Below are 25859 nucleotides of genomic sequence, written 5' to 3' on the forward strand. Positions count from 1 at the left end.
CTAAAGATGCAACAAAATGGCTGAAACTGTTCTATTTCATCTGACTAAATTAATTACTGGTAAGTAGAGCTGAACAATTAATACAAAAAAACAAAATTGCAATATGAACTCTGTAATTTTCAAATCGGAGAGGCTGCAATTAATTGCTTAAGAGAGAAGGGCGTCCAAACTGGATTTCTAAACAAGGTGTACAATATGGGTGAAAACCTTTCATCATACTCAAACCCGCACAATATCTATTTTTTTTTAACAAAATCACTTTTCTTTAAACAATTTTAAAGTTCTAAAAAAATTAGAGCAAGAAAAACTTTTGATGATATGAATCACAGTTTATATTGCAACTGCAATATTCTGTCAAATAATCTGATTATGTGATTATACAATATAATGTACCAAATTACATCAATATGATTGCACTACTTCATCTAAGATGGCAGAATGAGGTAGCATCCATAAATACAGGCCTCCCAAAAACATAAGCCAACTGTGCTCCTGCAAGATGCAGTAAGACAAGCAAAGATAGGAAGTTCCTACTTCCTACTACATATTGCAGCATCAACAATCACTCAAACATTAAAACAGACAACTGCTTCTTCATGTGTCTAGTCACGTCAGCACAATACGAACACCCTCATCTGGCACGGAGCGTTCCCGATTCTCGAGTCTTTGTTGACAGTGGATTATATAAGGGCTGGAGCGGGAGCAGGAGCGGGCAGGCCTTGACCTCTGTGTCCCAGATGCTTTGTACAGAAGCCCTCCCGCTGCAGGGGCATTGCATTTTAATTAGACACACAGACTGGGAGAGACCCAGCTAGGTGCATGCAGCATCAGCCTACACTCTCTTACCCCATCACACAACAGCAGAGAAAAAGTTGTTCAGTAATACACTCCTTAACACCAGCATTTGTCCTACTAGGCTGATTTGTAACATTTGTGTTCACCTATACTACACAACCTAGGTCTACTCACCTCAAGTGTTTGAATGGAACATACACACTTTATTAGGCACTGCATTTTGTGTAGCTAATAGACTGTACCTTACCATATTTTCTCAGTGCTCTCTTGAAAATAATGTCAGTGAGTTTGATAAAAGCCTATTGTCAAGAATAAACCAAAATGGTTCAACTGACATTAAATGCAAACATCTAGGGCTTGTGCCAGAGGGGGAAAAAAGAGTGTTTTGATGAGGTATAAGGAGTGTTGGTTGAGACAGGATTTTATCTTCGATCAGGAAAGGAGAGGCATATTCGGTGACAGGCAACACTTAAAAATCTAGGCTTCACTAAGGAAAGTAGAGCTAAGGTGATTCATAGGTGGTTAAAAATAATAGACATAAGCTTTGGTAAGGGAAGGGGAAGGTATGCCAGATGATAGATGAGTAAGAATTTGCCAAACTGTGTAGGCATAGACTTCCACAGCGAAGGGGATGAGGCAAGCATAGGTTTTAAAAGATGAAGGTGGTGATGAACCCCTGGTGAACTAATCGTACAGTAAGTTAGGCGATGATGCGGAATAAATGAGCGTTGTTGATCATCTTTCTTAAATATGCACTTGTACCTGACTATGTAGACTCAAGGCACTAACTGAAAATAATGGGAAGCATGCAGACTGCTCGCTCTGGCTCCCTAGCCGAGGGAGATGAAAGGGAAAGGCATCATGTAGGCATACTGAGATGTACAAGTCTTGGGTAAAACCACAAAGCAAATGGGGAGAGAGGACAGGCTTGGCATGCTGTCTAACTGGGCATGGTGGAGCTGTCACTGGTCTGCTGCATCCTCCATTTCATACAAGGTTCACTATCAAAATGGCGGGCTCTCTTTATAAAACTCTTCTCATCAGGAAAAAAAAATGGGTTACCAAGTTTTATTTGTCAGTTTATTTCTATAATTCATGGATTTATTGCAGAGTTTGAAGGTCTGGAAGCATGCTCCCATTAAAAATGCACTAGAATGACAGAGGCATGGCAGAAACACATAGGAAGATGGGGTCACGGGGGGAAAAGGAATGGGAGAGAGGAGTAAGAAGAAGATGTGATGGGGAAAGAGAAAGAGTGGTGAGGATCAGAAAATAGAATACAGTAGGTCTTGTAGTATTCTATTTACAATTACTGTTTCATAGCCTGTCATGTAGCATGGTTTTCCCTAAAAACCTAAGCTATAAAAAGGCAAGCTTTCACAGAGTGATTCCTCACACAGAAGCTTCCTACTAAAATAGAGTTGTTGTGTAATATTATGTGTCATATTATGTGTAATATTATGAGGTTGCAGGTTTGAACTCCACAACAAACAATAATGTGTCCTGTCAGTGTGTCCTTGAGCTGGGCATTAGGCCTCTGCCTGCTCATTTACTGCAAAAAGGGTCCGAAATTAACACCAAGTGTCTTCCACCAACTGTCTGTGGTCGATAAATCAATACGGATCACCCGCCACTCTGACAGAAAACTTTATGAGACGATACCATTTGAATTTCTCTATTATATACAGAATTAGTCTTTGCCTGTTCTCAGACTTTGTCCCTGTTGACACTCTTTCTGACCGTGACCCAATCAAAACAATGACTCTGAATCAAACAGGGACCTGATTGGCTGTCTGTTACTGTGGCTTGATACAAAGCAGTAGCATCTAAACTTTTGCAAACTGCCTGGATGGTTGACTAGCCTAATGTTTGTTCAGGACTAATATTAAAATGTGAAGCACATTAACTTCAACAGAGATTGTGGGGGTGTGTGTGTGTGTGTGTTTGTGTGTGCGTGTGTCTGTGTGTGTGTGTGTGTGTTTGTTGGTGGGTACGCTTCAAAAGGCTTTTGTAATTTGAATTCTGCACTTCATGAACTTCATCCATTGTATAAGTAAGCTAGTTTCAAATTATACACACACTACCTGATTCTATACACAAAATAGCATTGAAAACAGGTAGGATGACATATTTGTATGAAAAATGCATATTAATTACTTTAAAAATACTTTTGGCAGGTTTTTTGCAAGTCACTTTGGATAAGAGCATCAGCTAAATGAGCATAATGTAAAACCTCTCTAGCTTGCATGTTTCAGCAGACACTTTGGGCTCCTTCTCTAAATCATGTTAAATTCTACAGAAGCTAATGGATTTTAAAAACGGTCAGTTTTCAGAAAGTTCAGCGGCCATGCAACGTAATCAAAATGCTGCAGGGAATCTAGCTGTTAGCATCTTGGCTGGCTTACTGCTGTAAAGTCTACTTGTTCTGAGTCACTGCTGCAACATTTGATAACCTATATCATCTTGTATGTGCACGTTTGCAAATAAGCTACCAATGGGTAAAGCTGCATGTATATCCAATGCCATCGGTGGACCATGAGCACCATGCTGTGTTACTGTTAGAAGGTGCTCGTGTTTTGCACTGTGGGCTTGCAGGCTCCATACAAAGCATGAGAGCCGAGTGCAGTCATTAGCCCCTGGACTCTGTGCTACCCTCAACACCTCAATACCCCGAGTGGGCACTAGACTGACTACATAAGCACATTAAGTACCAGAGGTGGGGACTCGAGTCACATGACTTTGACTCGAGTCACAATTTTAATTGCTTGAGACTTGACTTGATGCATGAAGAGAATACTTTAGACTTGACTTGAGTCTTGACAAAAGATCTTGTGTTTGTGTAAATGACTTAAACTTAAAGTTATGATATTTGTTCCACCAGACGACTGAATTTAAATTCTGTTTTCTGAATTTGTATGGAATGATTGATTTTATTGAAGTTGAAACTAATTATAGAAATCAAACTCATGATGTACTTACCATGTTTTTATCCTATTCAAATCGTATTGCATTGAAAAGTTCTAGATATTTTATTTTCTTTCAGATATTAAATTGATACTGGACTCTTGATTTGTTTTGACCTGACTTGGTAATCGACATTTAGACTTGGGACTTGATTTAAGACTTGTGCCTCAAGACTTGAGCCTGACTTGGGACTCGAGCGTGACTTGGTCAAACTTCTGCTAAGTACTACTAGTTAGGTAATGAATACAATGTGCAGGACCTTGGGCACATATTTTACATATCATCACCACAGCACAAAAAAAAAAAACCACAAATTTTTTTATAATCACTATACACAAAGTTTGACTGATGCCAGCTTGATTTCCCAAAAAGGAAACACAAGACGTTAGATTTCTGCGTTTTACTATTTCAACTGATTTGTCTCGGTGCTTCAATGTTCACTCATGCCTAGCAATGGCAATACAAGCAGTAGTCGATTTGAGGGAGGATGCGAGGGGATGCCATCCCCCTTGAAATAATAATTGTCAAAAACCATCGCCTTTGTAAAACTGCCACCCCCCATTTCATCCCTCTTCATGGCACTAACATATCATTTAGCCTAATCAAGAAATGTGTAAGCCATTTATTATTGATATTTAATCATTTTAGAGAATATATAGCGCATCTGGAGTTTTCAGCAAATCCAAGGGCAGGGGGCACACGCACCTGCGTTCAGGGATGGACTGGCCATCGGGACATCGGACCGCTCTAACTGTGGACCGGTCGGGAATATTTTTTGACTAGCCCCGTATCTTTTCACAGAGGAAAAAAGCATCAGAACGGCGTTCCGAGAGAGAATTTGACGAAGGAATGCACATTCCAGCTCTGAAAAAATAAACGGAGCGTTTAAACAACTGGTTCATTTCGTTTTAACACCATAGTTTCCTGGCTGGGTGGTGTTTGGACCTTCGGGCCAATCACAGTGCTTAAAAACGGAAAACTCCACCCAACCGGGAAGCTGGGCCACGTTAAACAAGCACACAATCAAATGACAGGTACAGACCGTTCAGTTTGAGCCGCGGAGCTGACAGGTTGTGTTGTGAAACTGTCGAGAAACAATCATCTAGACATTCTGTCTTATTTTCAGCCCAAGGTGAGTGATAAAGCAACATGTTCAGGTGAATTTAACTAGTAAACAGGAGATACTGTCATTTTCATCGTTGTAACTGAAATTACTATAGCCTAGTGTAACTATTGCTACCTAGCAGGGCAAGGAGAGTGAAGGAATATGTAGCTATCTATTGTTGTTTGATTAACTGTAACTAAATATTGGCTTTAGCTAAATAATTTACAGTGGTGCAGCCTATCATGTATTATCTTTGAGTTAAACTGAATATAGTCATTTAAAAAGTCTCCTATAGACAGCCATCACTTCTGAATACATGCACTGATCTGTTTAACAGAGCCAAACGGAGTCAGGAGTCACAGATTAGAGGAGACAGACCAGCAGAGTTCAGGTGACTCAATGTGTACAAATTAATAAAGCTAAAATAAGTGTATTCCTCGTTTTGCTAAAGATGTTGTTGATGCCATAAAAGTGATGCCCATCTCCTAACTGGCATCCTTGTGATAAGGAGCTATGTCAGAGCCATGTGGTTATCTGAAATGACCAACACCCCTCCAGCCAATCAGAATACAGTATTCAGCCAGGCCATTGTATAATAAATATTATGGATGATATTTTGTACAATCACCTTTTAAAGTTAATGTCCATTCTATCAGTATCATAGCAACAAGAGATTGAGGGAGTCAGGGTCAGGGAGACAGCAAAGAGCAGCCACACCAACCAAACCATCCAGACCAGACACTGCACCACCCATGGCTTCACTACTGCCTTTTTTTTTTTTTTTTTTTTTTTATGTTTGCAGCTGTTAGTGCTCAGTGTGATGGAAACCTTCCATCAAATTATAATAAGTATATAAAAGAACTCCATTCAAACATACAGAGGTAGGTTAAGTTGTCCTCTGTCTTTGACCCATCCTAACTACTTAGGAGCAGTGGGCAGCCACAGTGCAGTGCCCAGGGACCAACTCCAATTCTGAGGCCAGTGCCTTGGTTAAGGGCAATGGCAGGAGTATCTGATACCTAACATTCGTAACATGCGTGTCTTTTGAGTGTAGAATTATCTTTGTGCTGTTACAATATAAACAGAATGGTAAACAGCTGGTCCCCCACCCTCCATGCTGTCTTCGCCACTATCAAATTGTTTGTCCCCATAAGACCCCACCATCCCCCCTGAAATTTTTGTACAAATCGACTACTGAATACAAGCCTATTTAGCAGTCAACTTTGTTCAGTAATGACCTTTGTGCTTACTGCCAATGCCCATGTCAGGGTTACTCCTGCCTAATTTATTAATTTCCATCAACCTTATTCCAAAGAGGATCAGTTGTCTAAGTTGAGATCTAAATCACCAGTTAGTACATTTGCAGTATTAAAACAACATACATATTTCCAGAATGCCATATGTGGCATGGGAAAAAAATTATATGGTTTCCACATCCACTGTGTTAAAATGCATTGGACTGAACCGCACAGGCAGAAACTCTAAAAGTGTACGTTAAGCAACATTACAACATTAATTCTTGTGCCGGTGGATTTAGTAAAGCCGCCCAATAAAAGAGTATATTAATTAACCTTCTGGGTTTAATGTGGGTGTTTAAAACTCCCTTGAGAGACACAGAGCTGCTACTGTACTTACAGCTTCACGCCTGTTAGAGAGCAGCATGGATTAGTGTGTGTGTGTGTCTATAAGTACTTCTGCCTCTATTTGTGTGTGTGGACCTCAGCCAACAGTATGTTTGTCTGGGGAGAGAGAGAGAGAGAGAGAGAGAGAGAGAGAGAGAGAGAGAGAGAGAAACCTACAGTAATCTCCAATATCCATACCTAACAGGCTTAAAGTGTAATGCTCTCAGCTACAAAAAAGACCAGTGTATGACAGAGTATGGACTTGATCCTAAGGAATAGGATTTTCTGTGTGTTCCAGTCTTCTGTGTGTTGGAATCTTCAACCTTTACTGTATAGCAGTAGAGTAAATCTGGGAGTAATTTGATATGGGTTTAAGCTTAGGAGGACACTGGAACAGCACATCAATGGAAAAGGACTGGAGGCTTGAATATATGTGAAAGAAATCTACTGGCCTACTTCACACACATAAGCAAGCATGCATGCACACACACACACACACACACGGAAAATAACACACACTGATTCATAATTTAGCATGCTGAACACACACACGCACACACATTTTTGAGTGTAGTTAAACAAATCTCCCCACACTCGCGGAGAGTGATGGGCGCCGTTACCATGGCAACAGCCTCTAAAGCATCGTTCGCCTTAAATGTTTCCGCGTAATGTGCAATTGCATTCTGCGCTTCTCTGCCCAAGATTCATAAAGAAGCCCAATCTCTTCTCACAGCTTGCTGAGCTCACATGAGACACAATCATTATCATCATAATCATAACACCCTCTCTAAATAACTAGCTTTCCTTCTGTATCCATCAGGGTCTGTTTTAGAGAATGAGTATTTTGGAGAATCTTTTTACTAAGGTAAGTTTATACAGAGGTTTCCTGAGTTTTCTTTTCTTTCATAAAGGTTATACAGAGAGAGCAGAAAATGGACAGAGGGAAAGAAAGAGAGACAGAGAAAGCGAAACGGAGATACTAAAGGCTCACTGTATTCTACCCTAAAACCTTCCTTTACCTGGACACATGCCATCTGCTGACATAGCATTCACCACACATCCCTTATGATTATGGTTATCATATTATGTGGCCATTCCTTCTTTTTACCATATAAAATGACACAAATGTCTTGCAAGAGTGGCTCCTCTTCACTGAACCTATCTAATGTTGCTTTTGGTTAGCACCTTGACACTGATGCAAGGCAGCACAAATTGAGACAGACAAATGGATCTAATGCAGTGGCTATAAAGGCTGAACATGTGGAAGCAGTCTACATTATGCTTATCCACAAAGAGTTCAAAGAGACTCTCTGGTGACTCAAAATCTGTGCCATTCATTTGCCAAGCATTAATAATTCAGTAGTAGCAGTCAAATGAATTAGGCATGCATCACATGCTTAAGTGGATGCCTAAACTGTACCTACTGTAAAATGATGCTTTAATAATCCAAACTCTACATGCACGGCTCACTTTGTGCCAAATCCAGGTGAAGATTTCATATACACCAAAGAGCTACCAAAAAAAAGTTGAATGGGAGCTCCAGAAATTTCAATGCTGGTGAACTCAAAGCACTGCACTGCAAACATCCTTTCTCTCTGTGCATCTACCTTACAAAAACTGTATCAGTAGGCTACACGGCCCCACAGTTAGACTGCGACAGTAGTCTGTATTTACTTTTGATCACACATGAGTCATCTCAGTAGTAGTAGTGTGTGGTGTCTAACCTCTGTGGTCCGGCTCCTGGTAGCTCTCTCTGAACGTAGCAGCATGACGCCTCCTAATCCTGTTCAGAAGCGACTGGAATATAATGCCGTAATTCAGTGTAGTATTCCTCTTCAAGAACTACAGCTCAAACAGGCGGTGAAGTGCGAGGTAGCTAAGATTAAGAAAAGAAGGCCAGACCAAAGCACGGCAAAGCCACTGCCCTCTTCCCCACTCACCGACACGCTCACACACAAGCAGAGCACAGGCTTATTGTATGTGGACCCCCAAACAGATTCTGCAGTACACTCAACCAATTCCACCCACCCTCCGGCCACACTGGCAGCACAGCTTTGTCCAGCATTGTCTCTGCCATCAGCACAATTAAGCTCCAGCATACCTGCCAAGCCATTAATGCAAACAAACACAGGCACAAACAGGCACACCCACACATGAGCATGCACATGGGTGTGCAAACAAATGCGCACACACACACACACACACACACACACACACACACACATACAGAGGAAAGATTCATATTAATGATAGACCAGTCATGTGAGTAAATGAGTGTTTCCAAGTCAATGGGCAGAATTTGTGACTGTTTATCAATTTATTCACATGAAATAGGATAATAGAACTCCACTGCTATGTGTGTGTGCTTGTGTGTGTGCTTGTGTGTGTGTGTGTGTGTGTGTGTGTGTGTGTGTTTGTAAGCAGGGTGGGCAGCAGAGAGAATGAGTGGAATGAATGCTGTCATCAGAATCAGAGAGTCCAGAGAAAGAAAGAGCTGAATCAGGCTCAGTCATGTGCTTTCAGACAGAGAGACACACACACACAAACTGACACCAGGACACAGGCAGGCAGGCAGGCAGGCAGACAGACAGACAGACAGACAGACAGACAGACAGACAGACAGAGCCAGGAGATGAAACAGAACGAAACAGACCAAAGGTGAACTGGAGCTGTGCCTAGCAAAACTCATTAGGTGCAGAAATTTCAATAAGTGAAACAGCAGAAAATGCAGCAAAAAGTGGGCCCCTCTACATTTCAAATAAGCCTGCATCCAAACTCTTGTGAGAAAAGAAGAAAGAGAGAGGGAGAGAGAGAGAGAGAGAGAGAGAGAGAGAGAGAGAGAGAGAGAGAACAGAGGAGGGCAGCCAGCGAGAGAAGGTGCATGTGGGTAGTAGTTATTCAGCCAGATGATTATTAGAGCTCTATTGTCCTTTTCGCCTCAGGCAACCCATTCTACAGTGATCTATTCATACGGCCTGACCTTGCAATGTAATGATCAAGGTCTATGTTGTATGCTGGTGGGATGTCATTGTACTGTATGGAGTAATTGATAGCTAGGACTGTACGATGTGTCATTTTTGTATTGTGATATTAACTTGTGCCATGTACACATTACAACAGGCTGCTCTCCATGCCATCCAGTCTCTGCCGCAAATGGATCCTCACCCATCACACGGGGCCTAACGTGTGCATGATGAAGACTCAGAAGAAGAGAGTGAGGGCCAAAGACAGAGGCGACAGACGCATGAAAACTTTAAAACAAACAAAATGAGTGATGCTGATGCCAAACAAACTGAAAATAAACATTGATGTGGATGAAAACCGGAACCGGTTTGGTGCTGAAAAGAAGTAGTACTTCAGTTGTGCGGCAATATTTCAGATACAGAAAAGCAAATTCTCAAACACCGGTGTGCAAAATGTGTCAAGCAGTGGCACCATGCCAACTACAACCACAAAGAGTTATATGAAGAATGTACAGCAAAGAAATCTGAAACTGGCAACGTCAGCACACCTCAAACTCTGCTGCCAGCACTCAAACAGCCATCTATTGCCCAGAGTTTTGCCAGCTTGACATCCTATGACAAGTCTTCCAGGCTCCATAACAAAATAACTGAGGCCATCACACACTATTGGGCAAAGGATTATGATACCAAAGTGAACAGTTGGCAAACAGGACTTTGCGAACCCCCCTCAATATGCTTGTTGTTGTTGTCAACAATAAATGTGTCGTCCACAATGATTGATGCAGGCTGACTGACTGGCCCCCTTGGGCCAGTCAGTAACAAGATGCATCATCCCTCTGAGTTTCATCAAAGTCGGGCCAGTGGTGTAGCAGTTATGGCCTTTCAAAGTTTGAAATTTTGACCTTTAATTACAGTCCTCATCAGGCCAATTTGTGTAACTTTTTACATGCCAGAACACAGTGCCAAAATGCATCACCCCGCCAATTTTTGTCCAAAAGGGACTAGTGGTATCTGAGATATCATGTTTAAGATAGAAATTTTGACCTTTAATTATAGTGGCCAAATTACTCAAATCTTTTTTTTTTTTTTTTTAAAGATGGAACACCGCTTTTCATTATGCACCATCTCTCCAAGTCTCATCAAAAGCAGACCAGCGGTGCCTGAGATGACACCTGAGATTTCATGTTTGACAGACAGACGGACAGGCAGACAGATAGAAGCCCTATCAGTTCAGCAGGACGGGGATTCAGTTCTGGACACAGTGGAGTGTTTGATGCTGTTGCCATGTTTTCAGCTGTTAGACTCTGCTGAACTCTGCGCTGAATGCTGCAGTCCACTGCCAAGAGCCAGACTGCAGCTCTGTCCATTCCAATCCTACATCTTCTTCTTTTGACTATTTCAACCCATGTGCCATCCACATATAGCCTATACGCCCCCTGGAGGTGACACTGAAATGGAATTTCAGCTTGCACAACACATTTGGTGAAAGCATTGAACTTTCTTCAATATTGAGTTCAATATTGAGTTCAATCTTTCGTAACGGTATTACAAAGTATTATGAAATTTTGGATAATTAAGTTGAACTGCAGCTGGAGTAATGGAAATCATATCATAATAGGAAGTGTTGGTTATTCATCAGGCCAAAAATGATACAACAGAGAGTTTTCCTGGAAAAAGTAGTACTGAGTGCAGAGAGGATTTGTGTGGAACCATTTAGGCTATATTTATATTTAATATATACTATAATATATATCATTTATTTAGCATATTTAATAATAGCTATATCATATTTTCTTAATTGTCACAGAGTAGGTTATACTCTGGCACATTGCTTTCTGGCACATTGGCACACATCTCTTCTTGGAAGGATGAATAAGAGGAGTAGCTACAGAATTGGTGTTAGCAGTAGCTACAGTAGAGGCCCACATAGAACTTGCTGGGATGTATTATGAAGAGCCTGGGGCAGAAGTTTCTACATGGCCTGGTTTCAGAGCATCATACTGACCTGAGCAGAATCAATTCTCTTTCTACTCTCTCTCTCTCTCTCTCTCTCTCTCTCTCTCTCTCTCTCTCCCTCTCTCTCCCTCACACACACACACACACACACACACACACACACACCCTAGTCCTCTCTCAATTAAAGAAATGAGACAGCTAGAGAAAAGAGCGGGAGGTCAGATAATATTTTGCGGCGACTAGTTACATCACATTAGAATGCCTGCTGCTATTTTCCACTCAGATCGGTCTTAGAACAGGAACTTGCCCACATCATCCAAACAAAGAAATGCAGCAGCATGGACAGCACACAAACACAGCAGCCTGTTCACTGTGGCCCTCAGTATGGAGTGTAAACAGATACATGTAACGTTGAATAAGATTGCCTTGTCATTCTTCAATCCAAGGCCAAAACAACGTAACTGGAGGAGTGTACACAAACACATGCACACACACACACACACACATACATACATACACAGACACACACATATGCACACTATGTGGTATTAATGCTCTCAGTTAGCTGTGTTTTTAAGTATAGGAAAAATATCTGTCACTGAGACAGACATTAAGACATTAAATTCAAAATGATGGGCTTCTACATTTCATAGCTTCCATAAAAATCGATAACTGACCTAATGATGGGGGGGGGGGTCACATAATGAGACAGTTTGTGTGGAGTGAGAGTGTGTCGGGTGTGTAGTGTTGTGGTGTACAGTATCTCAGGTCAGGCTGCCCTCAGGGAGGCTGACTGAGACTGACAGCTCCAAGGCTCTCCACTGAGATAAGACTTTGGCTTTTACAGAAAATACTGTATGTGTGAGATAATCAACTCAAACAAGTTATACCCACTGTCCTCCAGCTACTATGACTTCTTTCTTTTCAACTCTTTGTAGCTCTGTCTCTCTCTGACACACGCACTCTTGCACTTGACAAGCTCAACATAGTGAGAGCAGTGGCCATCAGATGGCTTCAGTAGCAGGTTATGACAGGAATGTGACAGAAGCCGAGCATTAGGATAATAGACAGAAAACACCACAAGGCATGTACTGTCCTAGGGAGACCCACAGGCAGATCCTAAGAAACACACATATGCACTCAAATGTGCTCACAAACATAGACACACACACACACGTGTGCCTGCATGTGCACCCTCACACACTTGCATACATGCATGCCTGCCACATGCAGACACACAAACGTGCACACACAGATACATGTGCCTGCCACGCACAGACACACACACACACACACGCTTGTGTCACTCACTCACTCACACAACCAAATGCAAATACATAACACTCACGCATACAACCACACACACTCTGCCACAGCCAGACACAACCATCCACACATCCTCTCACATACCACACACACACACACACACACACACACACACACACACACACACACACACACACACACACATACATACACACACACAAAATCCAAGCCCACAGTCAGACAGAGACTGAACCAGTGCAGAGAGAAACATTAGCATTCTGTCAGGGTTTCAGACAAGACTGCACCAGCCTTTCACACAGCCAACATGCAGCAGAGCATAACAACAGAACGAAAGACGGAGAGAGAGAAAGAGGGAGAAAGGATTGACAGGTAGACAGGTATGGGTGGGAGAGTATTTGGGAATATTTGGAGATAGAAAGTATGAAGACTGAGAGAGACTGAGAGAGACAGGGAAAGGCACAAAGGCACGTTAACACCAGAGAGAATGATACAGACAATTAAATTAAAGAGATGATGAGAGCAAGTGGGGTACCTTACTATTGAGTCTGGCCTTCCTGGCTTCTTTAGCTTTTCTTTCCCTTCTCTCGGCTGCTTGTCTTCTGCCCAGAGCGGATCCCATCTCACACACATACAAACACACACACTCTCACATTCACACACACAATCCCACACACACTCGCTGCCATAGGTCAGCTACAGTCCCAACGCCAAAACAACATCCACATGGCCAAAACCAGTCCCCCTCCCTCTCTTCTCCTCTCCACCTCTCTTCTCCTCTCCTCTCTGTGCCTCTCCTCTTCTCTCTCTCTTTCTCCCTCGCTTGCTCCCGTCTTGCCAGAGTATCACATGCACGCTCACATGCTCCCTCACACAAACACACACCTGCGCACGCTTACTGGCACACACACTGGCCCATGCGCATGCACAGACAGACGGAGAGATGGAGAGGGGTGATTTTGCAGGATGCTGGCAAGAACAGAGGGAGGGAGGGGAGAGAGAGAGCTAGAGGGAGAGGGAGGGAAAATAGAGGGAGGAGAGAAAACGGGAGACAGGGGAGGGAAAAGAGAAAAGAGAAAATGAGAGAGGGAGGGTGGGTGTGGTGTGGTGTGGGAACAGGGGAAGACAGGGGTATCCAAAGCGTCTGGAAAGGGGGAAAAGCGATAAAAGATAGGGAAGACTGAAAGTCGTCAGATGGTCATTGTAATGTAATGCTGTAGGGAGCTGGAACTCTGTTATTATAGCAACATGCCAAGCCAAGTGTTACATGGCAATGCTGGGTTTATGACTATGATGTTGATGCTCTCTCAAAAACAGACACACATACAAGCCTCAAACAAATAATGCATATGATACACACACACACACACACACACACACACCACAAACAAGCAATAAGCATAAACAATTTCAGCTGAGCTCCCTCTCTATTTCTGGGAAAACATTTTTTTACTTGCTCCATGCACATGTATGTGTGTGTGTGTGTGTGTGTGTGTGTGTGTGTGTGTGTGTGTGTGTGTGTGCGTGTGTGTGTGTTCTTGTTTCTACCCAGATATGTCTCTCCTTTGTTCAAAGCACTACATTTCCCCTCCTTGTAGGGGATTATCCATTAGGGGAGCTTTCTGTGTGAGGGATTCCCCATTGGAAATATCCTCTCATCCTGTGCCATGCAGCTGTGTGTGTGTGTGTGTGTGTGTGTGTGTGTGTGTGTGTGTGTGTGTGTTATGCAGAAATCCCACCTCATATTTCATACAGGCTGCAGTCGCAGTAACACTGCACTGATAGGAGGGCTCGGGCAGCGTACAAATGCTCTGTGGGCTCTGGCATCTCAGAACAATAACACACCTACAATGAGCCACATTCTCAGTGTGTTTTTTCATTGTAAATGGAAAATAATGCAAGAATTCTCATTCATAAATATAATAAGCTGCTAACGACAATGCAAAGCCTCAGAGTAGGAGGAATAGCATTACTCTGCAATGGGTTTTATGGGGGAGTCATTTGTGATTTATGCTTTCCCACAGATGTACACTAACACAATTTAGCATAATGTGTGTGGTTTAGCATGTGCTCCATACTGGATGAGCATATGATCAGCACTTGTTATCCAGTCAACAGCTGCCAACAAGACAATGTCTTCCCTACCACTGAGTTGAAGATACTGAACAGTGGTTTCAGGAATCTCAGCAAGTATAGCAGCCGAACATTGTGAGCCAGTAATTGTTGCTGGCACCCAGCATGCACAGCAGCATTAGAGCAAAGTTGTGGTCCAATCCAAAGGGCTGCCTCATTTTATCTGTTGGTATTATGAGCTGTGTGTATGCTGATGATGGATGCAATGTGAGATAGTTGTTAGCACACATAGTAATGAAACGGCTTAGATCGTGCAGTGTGCTCCATGACGTCAGTGACCACATTACCAACTAGTGCGTTACTAAGTGCTTACTACTATCTGCCTCTGTGGCTTGACTCTACCCACCCCCTTTCTCTCTTCACATCTATCTATCTCTATAACCAGGCTGCCCGGGGGTTTAATGCATAATTGTGAGTATACTGTATGTGTGAGTGTGTGTGTGTGTGTGTGTGTGTGCATGATCATGCGAGCCTGCATGCTTCTATGTAAGAGAGGGAGAGGTATTGTGCACATGTGGAGCAAGGGCATAAAACAGACAATTGAAAGTCAAAGGCTCTAAGCAAACATGTCATAAAATGTCAGAAATGTGTCTTTCCACATATCTGCATATATAAATGCATATCTGTTGACTGATGCACAGCACGGATGTTGAAGACAGAGAGCCAACTAGCATCTGACCAAGGTATGACCAAGGATCATAAGATACCACTCAAAAATCATAAGATGGGCAGCACCGCTCTTATTCCTCTCACAGAGACAGTAGTGTGTGCTGTAGCCTAGATTACGTTACTAAATCTTGTACAGTAATTCCAATTAGGCCTTTCTCAATTTAGCATGGTTGGTAACTTGGATAATTAGGCTAGTTGAGGGGAGTGTATGGTTTAACCAATATGTCTATCTGACTTAGTATGAGCTATTCTGCATCTGCAGTAGTCTAACAAGTCTATGTCTCATCCAAAATGCTGTAGGCAGGCTTTCAAGTATAGAACTAGGAGACATGTTCCCACACCCATATTTTAGCCTGCCTGCACTTACAGTAGCTTTTTATAATGTTATTGTGAAGCTCCTTCCACACATAAGACCAGCTGTGGACAGTGTTAGAGGGAGTGAGTGAGTTGGAACTCAGCCCAGTGATGCTGTCTGTCTAAATCAGTGATCATCAATTGGCTGCCTGTAGCTGCATGCATCTGACCTGCCAGCAAGGTTTTTCTAACTGGCCAAGTTTCCCTCACATCAAATATCATTTCAGTTTAAATCAACAGAATGTGCACTATTCTACTTTTATTTGTACATAGGGTGTATAATTAAAAATTGTTCAATATTTTGACAACAGTCAAAGCATCAGAATTACCCTCTGCTGGGGAGGACACATTGTTGTTATGCTGGGAGTCTCTGTGGCACTGTGCCAATGAACTGCTGTTTCCACCAACTGTAAAAACATATTGTGAAACTAAACAGCACACTCAATGAATCAAAAAGAGTGTTGAAGAAAAGCCTAGACCTCTGGTGACCTAGCTGTAGCTGCAGTAAGACACCTGGTGTATTCAACTTTGCTCTAAAAACACTAATTCATGGGGTTCATAGATCTATCATCTTTTCTTATTATGAACATTTGTGGATGTTTTTGCTACCAAACAACCTGCCAAGACCACAGAGGGGACAGCAGGCAGGGCCTACTAGATGCCTCCTCCAAAATGGTTATCATGTGGCATATAGCTTGTTAAGCCTTGTCACAACTCCACAACCTACTCTTGCAGCTTGTTCCTGCCATTATGCGGACTTTCTGCAGAGAAGGAATGCAGTAGAACCAGACATTAGTTGAGCCTATGTGCTTGTGAATGTTTGTGTGTGTGTGTGTGTGTTTGTGTCTGATATACTTTTCATGAGGTCCAGCCTGTACATCTGGTGGTCAGAAAATGTTTTAACAGTGGCCACATCTAAGATAAGCTCTGATTCAAACAGTCAATGAGTCAGTTTGAGTCAGTTGCATGAAGAACTAAGTAACTACTAATGAGACAATGGATTGCTCAATTACCATCAGTCTCCCTGACTGAGAGCTCTTTGTCCCGCTGCAAGAAAGACACCCATTCTACAGCCCTATCCATCACACGTCAACCTCCTACACTCAGAAACACGCTCACATGCCCACACACACACTCTTGCTTGTCTAAATGTATGGGATATAGATTTTCCATCCAGTCACCCTATGTGGCTATTGGGGAGAAAACATAGTGAAGAAGAGGGGGGTAGAGAAAAAAAGAATGGCAGAGTCCTATCAATTTTAACCTCAATTTAAGCCTTAGCCCTAGGCTAATGAGCTCCATGCCTGCCAAGTAGGCTAATGTTTGACCTCGGGCCAGGCAAAGCAGAGCTTGCTGCCGGATGAATAGTGACCATCATGACAGGCAAGGCTGCAGTAGCCAGCTACAACAGGATGTCCCTTTCTATCACAAGAAATCATGATGCAACAAAAGTAAATGTGCCACTTGAAAAAAGAGAGACAGACCCCAGTGTTCCATTACTCTGTAAACACCACTTGTTAAAAACTAATCTTAGCTTGCTCTCAAATGTGATCATTTGTTGAGCATAATTTGTACTAATTTACTTCAAATTTATGTCTGCCTTTTACAAACATGACAGAGACCTTGTTATTGTTAAAGAAGCCTTAAACAGTAACGATGGAATAATTAGCATACCACTACTACTGTAATACTACTGCTACTACTAATACTGTTACTAATAATCATTCATATACCACTTACCTAAAGTCTGGGCTTTCAAAGTATTTTACAAAATAGCATAAAAGCAACAAGTGTGAAATATACAAAAACAAAATATAATAATAGAATGCCACAGATGTATCCAATAATGACGAGTGTTTCTAATTGTGTTCAGAAATATGCAGATGACATACTGTATTCTGTCAGCAGCAGAGGAAAAAGGGCTGCTCAGTCCAAGACACTACAGCACAACCTTTTGAGCTAATCTTCATTTTAATGATAGGGAACTTATCGAATGATGCATCACTCTTCTAACGATGAGATGATAATAGGTAAAGCTTATTGTCTGACACTATACACTGATCTGCAGCTGGCAATCTATCAGTGAAGCCAGTGTTGTGTGCTTTTATGCCACTTGGACAGAATATTCTGGAGTCTTTACAACCAATTTACCACTCTCATTCTCTCCAAAAATACAGCTGTCCTGAATCACACACTGCTGAAGAAAAAACACAGCTTATGCAACCTGGAGGCTTTTGCAGCCCATTCACACCTTCTCATAGGTTGCTATTCAGTGAGACAGCGTTAGTGGCTGTGAGATTCACACATTTTTATTTGAGAATATAACCAGCTCCACTTCTGTTGGGCTGCATAGGGCTAGGCCAATCACAATAAAATCTCTCTTTATAAGTAATTTATTGTGTGAAACTACCCTGAGCACAATAAGGCAGAAACGGACCTTGATTGAGTATGTTGGCCAACATTCATACTCTCATGCCAATGCAGCAGAGTAGCAGACAGCAGCACCTCATACCAGACTGAGTACACAGGAGAGGGTGACTCATCCTTCTCATCTCTCTCTTGCTCTCTCTCATTCACTTTATCTCGCTCTCTGTCTGGCTCTCTCTATATAAAAGAAGAATAGAAGAAAAGAAACTTCTATTGTCCGGGAACGTAAATTTGCTTTGTGCAGACCAGTATAGACACATTTCAGTGCACACAGGCCACATATTGACTCAACAATATCAAATGGAGAAATATAAAAATAGAAAAAATAGAAAATGACTAATTACTAAATGACTAAATATCAAAAAATATCAAGAGGCCTAAGATTGTCCAGCACTAGAGACCAGTCTTTCCAGTCTTTCAGTCAGGTTGTTTAATGAGAATATTACATTTGGAAGAATGGGGAAATGCAATACTTGTGGAATACTATCAACAGCTAAAAAGTGCCAGTTGAAACAATATTAAAAACTGTCCCCGAAAAATCGACGATTCAATGCATCTATCAAAAGAACCAATATTGGGGGGCGCCCTGGTGGCTCACCGAGTAGAGCTCAGCTCAGTCGTTCCTGCAGCGACCCGGGTTCGAATCCAGCCCGTGGTCATTTGCTGCATGTCCTCCCCTCTCTCTCTCTCCCATACCTTCTTGACTGTCTCTATCAATAAAGCATAAAATGCCTAAAAAATAAATCTTTAAAAAAAGAACCAATATTGACCAAGCTGATCATAGTCCAATCACCTGAGTAAATTTATTTAATTCCCTCCACATCTATGTATGTAAAAGTATTTGCTGTAAATACTTACGGCCACACTTCCACTTATGACCACTTCCACTTCTACTTCCACACAGTCGGGAATTACTTTGGAGCGCAAAAGGAGTCAAACAGCTAATTGTACTGTTTGCAATGCAACTGTTTGGAGGTGTGGTAGCAGCAGAGCTGATTATATAAATACTACTGGCAATTTAATTGGGCACTTGGAGAAACACCATTTGAAGGAGTACAAGTTCTGACAGACAGTAGGCTAGCTCACAAGAAGTTTGCACCGAGGCAGCAAACATTATTGATGAGCAGAGCAGCCCCTCTTGGTGGTGCAAAATGCGGGCTTTGGTCGTTTAATGGACACTTCCCTCCCACTACTGTGCAACTAGGTATGTGAACACATTTTGGACTGTTTGAAAGATGTGACTGCAATTAGTTTCATTACAGTCATTTGGAGTTCAGACGTCTGCCCCATGTTATTGCTGAGTCTGACCGCGCACTGGATTGATTCCAGCTTTACTTAAAATAAACACTTCATTTTAACAATGAAAATGTCTAGCTAAAAAAGTGGACCATTGGTCGACTATAGGCTTTGCGTGATGAATCTTGGTCGACCAGGAAAATCTTGTTCGGGGACACCACTATATATATATATAAACATCGAACAAAAAGTTTGGAAATTTGTGTTTGGTAGATTATTTCTCTGTTGTAACAATGCTTCTTGGCAATACATTTTATACCGTTGGAAAGCCTGTTTATTTCCCTTTTAAATGGTGCCTCATTTGTAAGGAACATGCATTTGTGGGATGAGCAGCACAGCTGAGTATGTGGGTTGCGCTCATGTAAAATTTGCCAAATCTTCTCTGCCAATGCCAAACAGCTTATTCTGCTGTTGCTATTGACTCTTGTTTGGTGTTGTTTGGTGGATTGGATGATTGAAGTCTATCAGTAACAAGGAAGAAACAAGACATATTGGCAATTTTACAATTTATTCATTTAACAAACAGTCAGGAGCCTCAGTAGCGTGTGGAAGAACCATACACAGCCACAACAGCCTGGCACCTCCTCCTCATGCTGGTCACCAGCCTGGTCACACACTGCTGTGGGATGGCATTCCACTCCTCAACCAGGATTTGTCGCAAGTCAGCCAACGTGGTTGTGTCGGTCACTCTAGCACGAACAGCACGCCCAAGCTGATCCCATAAGTGTTCAATTGGGTTGAGGTCAGGACTGTTGGCAGGCCATTCCATTCTCTCTACTCCCAAATTCTGGACGTAGTCTCTGATAAAGCCCGCTCTGTGGGGGCGAGCGTTGTCATCTTGGAGGATGGAGTTCGGTCCCAGACTGTGGAGATATGGGATTGCCACCGGTTGCAGAATCTCATCTCGATATCTCTCTGCATTGAGATTGCCTCCAATGATGACAAGCCTCATTTTTCCAGTGATGGAGATGCCGCCCCACACCATCACACTGCCTCCACCAAAAGGTGTTACTCTGTAACGGTGCAGCAATCAGCATAGCGTTCTCCCCGTCTTCTCCACACGTTGACCCTACGATCCAACTTCCGTAGGCAGAATCTGGACTCATCGCTGAACATAATGTTCCTCCACATGTTCAGGTTCCAGTGCAGGTGTTGCCGACACCAGCGCAAACGGGCCTGACGGTGAAGGGCAGTCATGGCAGACCTCCTGGCAGCCGTTCCGGATTGTCTGGGCCGAGAGCCGTGTGCCATATCGTCCTGCAAACCTTGACTGCAAATCTGTAGAAGACAGCCTACAGTTCCTAAGTGCTGAAAGGGTGAGGAACCGGTCTTCTTGGGGTGTCGTCTTCTTGGGACGCCCACTTCGCGGTCTGTCTCTGACATCCCCCGTTTCATGGAACTTGGCCTTCAGTTTGGAGATGGTACTATGGCTCACTCCAAATAATGCCGCAACTTGCTTATGTGGAACACCGGCTTGAAGTTGCCCTATCGCACAGGCCTTATCGAGATCAGACAAACGTGGCATGCCGATTCTTGGAGCAGACACCAATTGACCACTGTAGCAGGGCCCATGCTCACAGGTGCTGCCAATCAGGTGCCAATCAGGTACCTGATTGTCAGCACCTGGGGGTACCGGAAGCTCAAAACAAGAGTCAATAGCAACAGCAGAATAAGCTGGTTGGCATTGGCAGAGAAGATTTGGCAAATTTTACATGAGTGCAACCCACATACTCAGCTGTGCTGCTCATCCCACAAATGCATGTTCCTTACAAATGGGGCACCATTTAAAAGGGAAATAAACAGGCTTTCCAACGGTATAAAATGTATTGCCAAGAAGCATTGTTACAACAGAGAAATCTACCAAACACAAATTTCCGAACTTTTTGTTCGATGTTTATATATAATAGATATACAGTATATATGCATGGTTTTTTTTTGTTTTGGTTTTTTTTAAACAAGTCACCTAGAAGCACAGGAAAGGGTCTAAACTAGATCCTTGTCAGATCCCACAAACAATGTTTGCAGAAGATGAAGATAGAAAGTTCTGTGAAAGAGTGGGAACCATTTAAGTGCTATACTGGTGACACCACAGTAGATACCACACTTATTGAAACACTATGAACGATTCACATTAATTCACACAATTTAATAAAGCAAAAAATTAATAATAAAAAAAAGATTTAAAATAATAATAATAATGATAACATGATAATAAGGTCTTAGGGTTTAAAAATATTTAGTTGAAAGCGCTTGAGAACAGTGAGGGTTTCAGTCTGGATTTAAAGACTGCAATGGTTGGGGCATTCCTAAGGCCATCAGGCAGTTGGTTCCAGCGCTGTGCTGCATAATGACTAAAAGCCGCTTCTCCTTGTTTAGACTTTGTTCTGGGCACCACTAGCAGTCCACTCCCCAGTGATCTAAGAGGTCTCGCGGGGTTATATTGCTCAAGCATATCAGTCAAATATTTAGGGCTAACTCCATGTAGAGATTTATAAGTAAGTAATAAAACTTTAAAATCAATTCTGTGGCTTACTGGCAACCAGTGTAGAGATTCAAGGACTGGGGTGATGTGGGCTGTCCTTTTGGTTTTGGTCAGACCTCTTGCGGCTGAATTTTGAATAAGTTGCAGGTGCCTGATGGTCTTTTTAGGAAGTCCTGTCAGAAGTCCATTGCAGTAATAAATTTTGCTGGAGATAAAAGCATGAATCAGTTTTTCCAAATCTTGTTTTGTCATAACGTCCCTGAATTTGGCTATGTTTTTAAGGTTATAAAATGCTGATTTTGTTATTGCTTTTACATGACTGTTAAAACTTAGGTCAGAGTCAATTAAAACACCAAGGTTCTTAACCTGCTCTTTTGTTTTTAGTGCCTTATCCTTTAGGTGAGCAGCAACCCTGAGCCTCTCATCTTTGCTGCCAAATAAAATTACCTGTTTTCTCTTTGTTTAATTGCAAAAAATTTTGAGACATCCAGTTATTTATTTGCACAATGCGTTTACATAATGACTCTATAGGACCGTAGTCATTTGATGAGAGAGCTAAGTAAATTTGTGTGTCATCAGCATAAGTATGATAAGCATGGTTGTCGTTCTGAAGGATGTGGCCAACTGGGAGCATGTACAGGTTAAACAGAAGCGGGCCGAGAATTGCCCTTGAGGGACACCACAGGTCAAGAGCATGCGTTTTGAGTTATGGTTCCCAATAGCGACAAAATAATCCCTGCCCTCCAAGTATAATTTCAGCCATTTTTAAATTGTTCCAGAAAAACCAACCCAGTTTTCCAGTCTATGTAAAAGTATACTGTGATCAACCGTATCAAATGCTGCACTAAGATCTAAAAGCACTAAAATTGATGTCTTGCCTGAGTCACTATTAAAACGAATAGCAAATAAAACCTTTATAAGAGCCATCTCGGTGCTGTGATTGGCACGAAAGCCTGATTGATATTTATCAAAATAGTCGTTTAAAATTAAGAAGTGTGTTAGCTGATTAAAAACTGCCTTCTCTATAATTTTGTCTAAAAAGGGTAAATTTGAGATGGGTCGGACGTTGCTGAGGGTAGAGGTATCTAGGTTGCCTTTTTTTAATAAGGGCTTAACAACTGTAGTTTTCAAGGATGAAGGAAAGGTGCCAGAGAACAGTGATACATTCACTATGTTAAGAACATCAGTTTCTATGGAGTTAAAAACATTTTTTAAAAAGTTAGTGGGCAAACTGTCAAGACAGCAAGTGGAAGAATTAAGGTGGTGCGCTATTTCTAATAAGGTATCTCTGTTGATGGGGCTGAACTCTGACATCAGGACTGGTTTTCTTGTAGTTGTAGTTGGTAAATTGAGAGTTTGGGTCAGGCTTGAGCTAATCTCAAGTCTGATACTATCAATTTCATTTTTAAAAAAGGATGCAAATTCATCACATTGATCAGCTGAGAGAAATTCAGGATCTATTTGTGGGGCAGGATTTGTCAGTCTCTCTACTGTAGCAAATAAGGTGCGTGCATTATTTTTATTTTTGTTTATGACACTGGAGAAAAAGGATTGTTTAACTTTGCTTAGGAGTGGAGCATGCTTTTGTAGATATCTTAGTGTATTTGAAGTTTGGTTTTATGCCATTTGCGTTCAGATTTTCTGCATTCTCGTTTCATTAGCCTTACATTTCAGTCATATCTCCAGGGTGCTTTCTGTTTATAAGTTATTGTCTTATGTTTTACCAGTGAAATGTTGTTTATAATATACAATATTTTGGAATTGAAGTTATTCAGCAGATCATCAACAGAGTCAGATGTTTCACTTAAAGTTGTAGATATTGCTTGTCTAAAACGAGCAGCAGTATGGTCACTTAAGTACCTCTTTTTTACAACCATAGTTTGGGTTTGAGGATTGGATGTAACAAGCAAGTCAAAGAATATACAGAAATGATCCGATAGAGCCAAATCCTTGACCAGTGTTGAAAAATGGAGACCCTTAGTGATGATCAAGTCCAGAGTATGTCCTTGAGAGTGGGTGGGCTCCTTCACATGCTGACACAGGCCAAAAGTATCAAATAGTGTGTTAAGTTCATTTGCATAACTATCCTTTGGGTTATCAATGTGGATGTTGAAGTCGCCAGCTATTATGAGAGAATCAAAGTCTGGGCAAATCGTAGATAGGAGTTCAACTCAACTCCTCGAGAAAATGTTGTGCTTTGGAGTGCCTTGGAGGTGAGGTGAGATGAACATTTAAGGATAGCGCAGAGGTATTCAAATGACATAAAATTACCAAATGACACTTGCTTGCATTGGTATGAATCTTTGAATAGGGTTGCTACCCCCCCCCCCCCTTCTGCCCTCCCTGGTGGTGTTAATAAAATTATAGTTCGGAGGGGCTGATTCAATAAGAGCGTTTGCACTACTGGCTTTGTCGAGCCAGGTTTCAGTTAAAAGCATAAAATCAAGGTTATGTGCAGAAATAAGATCATTTACTAAAGAAGATTTGTTTGTGAGGGATCTGATGTGGAGAAGAGCTAGTTTCGTTGTACATGTAGTGGGTGTTACAGATATGGATTTGTATGTGACATAATGTAAAGAAGAAGAGAAGTTAACAGCTTTGCTTGAATAACCTCTAGTGATTCTATTGCCTCTAGTGATTCTATTGCTAATTAAGATAGGTATAGTCGAAGTTCTTGGTCCTTCATTGCGCTTTGGGTTCTCTGAGAAGTCCATTTGTTGCACTGAGGGAGTTGTTTGTGAGGAGCTGTAAGTGATTGGGAGCGCCAGGCCACAGGGTCACATATCTTGAAAAGGTACATTTTACAGGAGTGAAGAAGAACCATTTTCTCATTGACGTCCATGTGTTTTTAAAATTGTAAAATGGACTTTAAACAGCTTTCACGGCCCCAAGGGTGATAAAACTCACTCAACACATAAATGACCATCAAAACTGCAGTTCCATGGTTTTTACCCAACAGCAACTCTCCTCTCCTCTAGCAGAAACATACATACAAATACGCACACAAACACAGACACAGAAAGACACACATACACACACACACTCACACACAGTCACAGCTGACGGCACAGTACTGACATTGTTCAACCTCTGCAGTGTAAATCTCCTGCCCTCTGATGGGGCTCCATGCAAATGCATCCAGTTCCCCCTGCTGTCTGCTCCACTCCCTTACACACATACACATACATAGCAAAAATAAGCACCAATGTCAGCTGGTACACAGAGGCATGTTTAAGGTGTTTATATCTTGGCCTGAGAGAATATTTGATTCTGATTGGCCAGAGGGTGTTCATTAATTTCATTTAACAGAATGTTGTCATCTAAAATCCTGGGTCGGCTCTTAAATACCTACAGGTGAGGTGCGCTTGAGCAAGGCAATTAAAGCTACAGCAATTTTTTCCATGACAACACATTGCCATATTTTCAATCAAAGTACTGTGTTGGGGCTCAACAAGAGAAAATCCACCAGTCAGCGCTGCATAAGACCCCCTAATTTGTCCCATTCCAGCTCCTGTGGCCGGACACCACCAGTGGCAGAAGGTCTCCTCGGCACACAGAGAAGAGATGCGTTTTACATATGAGGTAAACAAGGAGGAAAATTACACTGCAATCTGTGGACTATTTTGGATTGTAGGTACAGTGTAGCATGGCACAAGCAGCTCCACAGAATTGGCTTAACTGCCTCCGCCTGCAGTTGTCCAGGAATAGAATTAGATCTGGAAAGTCTCCAAGCAAGAAAGGAGAGTCATAAGCGGCGCAATAAAATAAGAATAAATATCAGCGCTGCCTTTACTCACAGGAAAGACCTC

At 42.0% G+C, this 25859-nt stretch overlaps 1 protein-coding gene across 1 annotated transcript in view; it reads right to left on the reverse strand.

Annotated features, from left to right (window-relative positions):
* Positions 1 to 25859, reverse strand: part of shank3a (SH3 and multiple ankyrin repeat domains 3a) — a 154933-nt gene that overhangs the window by 91232 nt on the left and 37842 nt on the right. The window lies entirely within an intron of this gene.

Source organism: Centroberyx affinis, unplaced genomic scaffold (assembly GCF_046629955.1).
Source record: "Centroberyx affinis isolate AG114_WGS23_722 - 3 ecotype Tasmania unplaced genomic scaffold, CSIRO-AGI_Caff_v1 ptg007894l_1, whole genome shotgun sequence".
In the NCBI taxonomy this organism is placed as follows: domain Eukaryota; kingdom Metazoa; phylum Chordata; class Actinopteri; order Beryciformes; family Berycidae; genus Centroberyx; species Centroberyx affinis.